Genomic DNA, 2,371 nt, shown 5'->3' with positions numbered 1-2,371 from the left:
TCGTGGATTCTTTTTTCTAAATTTAGTTGTTCTAGTTTATTCCTTTTGTTCCGTGACGCTTGATATGAAATTATAGACCCCCTGATATAGGCTTTAAACGTTTCCCATAGTATATCTGGAGAGGTCTCGGCATTATCGTTTGTATCAAAGAATAAGGACATCTGAGAGTTTATATATTGTTTGAATTTTAAGTCATTCAGTAGTTGTGGGTCAAATCTCCAGTTTCTGTATGTTTTAGTGGGATTATTAAATACGAAGGAGCAAGTAACGGGACAGTGGTCAGAAATAATAATATTATGGTAGGTTGCATTTCGAATTAAGGGGAGCATTTTTCCATCCACCAAAAAATAATCAATCCTTGAATAACTGTTGTGTACGTGGGAATGGAAAGAATACTCTCTACCTGATGGATTTAAGGTTCTCCACGCATCACAGATATTCATATTCCTCATGTATGTTTTAATAAATTTACTACCTTTACAAGGTATAGTTTTTTTAGACAGGGATTTATCCAAGTATGGGTCTAATACTAGGTTAAAATCCCCTCCAATTATTAAATTACTATTGGGTATATCCGGAATTAGGCTGAAGACCTTTCTATAGAATTCTGGATCATCTTGATTAGGCCCATATATATTTAGTAGCGTGATCGGAGTAGTATACAGCTCCCCAGTCACTAATACATATCTCCCATTCTTATCAGCTATAGTGGTGTTATGCTTGAACGGGGTATCTTTCTTAATTAATATAGCTACCCCTCTGATTTTGGCTGAAAGTGTAGAGTGGTATACCTGATTTATCCATCTACATTTAAGTTTATTGTGAGCCACATTTTTCAAATGAGTTTCTTGTAAAAAAATAATATTCGCGTTGAGAGATTTCAAGTATGATAACACTTTACCTCTTTTAACAGGTTCATTTACACCTTTCACATTCCAGGTACAAAAAGTTAAGTCCGCATTTTTTACCTTTCCATTATCTTGCATTTGTATAATTTAAGGCGGCTTAATTCTCGTGTTTTTCATCTTTATGCAGTCGAGATACGGGTCCCAACCCTCACCCCCCTCCCCTCTACCCATGTGAAACCGTACAAAAAAGAAAACAAAAACAAAGACGTAAGCTATGCATCCTTTTCCGTGTATCCCAAAAAGAAAAAAAAGAAAAAAAGAAAAATCTAAAGGGATGCTATAACAAAAACTAAGCTTACCAGAATACTCTATCTCAAAACTTCCTTTGTCCAACATGGCTCCTGGGCAAGTAATAATTTTTTATATCAAAGTAAATACATGTCCCTGGATCAGGTGTGAAGCTCTAGTTTGTCTATCTTATGTCGTCCTTATTTAGATCCGAATTTTTCTTGTGCGTAGCGGAGTGCTTCATTGGGATCTATGAAAACCAGCTCCGTACCATTGTGTGTCACCTTAAGTTTGGCAGGGTATAGAAGTCCATATTTGACTCCGGGTTGGTCTCGAAGCAGGTTTCTTGCTGGAGTAAACGCTGCACGTCGTTTTACCACCGCCTGGGGTAAGTCGCGGAAAATCTGAACGCGGATATCTCCGAGCTTCAGATTTTTCCTGGTGGCAGTTCTTCGTAGTATTTCTTCCATGGTATGGCAATAATGTATCCTCACGATCAAATGTCGTGGCGGGGCATCTTCTTCTGGGGTCACTCGCAGGGCTCTGTGTGCACGGTCCACCAGCGGAGTTTCGTCCAGGTCTAGTAGATCTCGTAGTAGCCTTGCCGCAAAATCTCTGAGACGTTGACCATTTTCTCTAGCTTCGGGTACTCCGGCTATCCTTATGTTTTTCCTCTTTGAGCGCCCTTCCAGATCAATGCATTTTTCGGACAGTTGTTCCACTTTGTTAGAGAGTTGTTTAACTTTTTCTTCTAGTTTCGCCACGGAGTTTGAGGTGATTGTCGCTGATTCTGATAGATCTTTCAGCTGTGCATTTTGGTTTTCCATTACCGTTTTTAAAGCTGTAATGGCCTCGTCATTTTCAGCCCTCAACGTTGCAATTTCCCCGCGTAGGGTGTCGCAAATGTCTGCTTTCATTTGAGTTATCTTAGTATCCAAGGAAGCGATCGCAGAGAGTACTTGTTTGTTACCTTGTGTATATTCCTGAAGTGCGGGGTTGGCTGGCGTTCCAGCTTTGGCACCGTCATTTTCAGTCGGGGCCACATCAAATTCAATCGTTTCTGTCGCCGCTAACTTCGGGTTTAGCTTTTTTGGAGGCATTTAGAAAGGAGTGCACTCTTCAGAGTCCCTGTATTACTTTGCGGGAGGAAGATGTATTACTTTGATAATTGTCGTAATTTCCTAAAATCAAGTGCGGGAGCTGCTGGTAAACGCGTCCTCACCCTCTCATGGTCT

This window comes from Pundamilia nyererei, unplaced genomic scaffold (assembly GCF_000239375.1).
Source record: "Pundamilia nyererei isolate P.nyererei 1_Seehausen unplaced genomic scaffold, PunNye1.0 scaffold00289, whole genome shotgun sequence".
Lineage (NCBI taxonomy): Eukaryota > Metazoa > Chordata > Actinopteri > Cichliformes > Cichlidae > Pundamilia > Pundamilia nyererei.
This window is presented reverse-complemented; position numbering follows the sequence as displayed.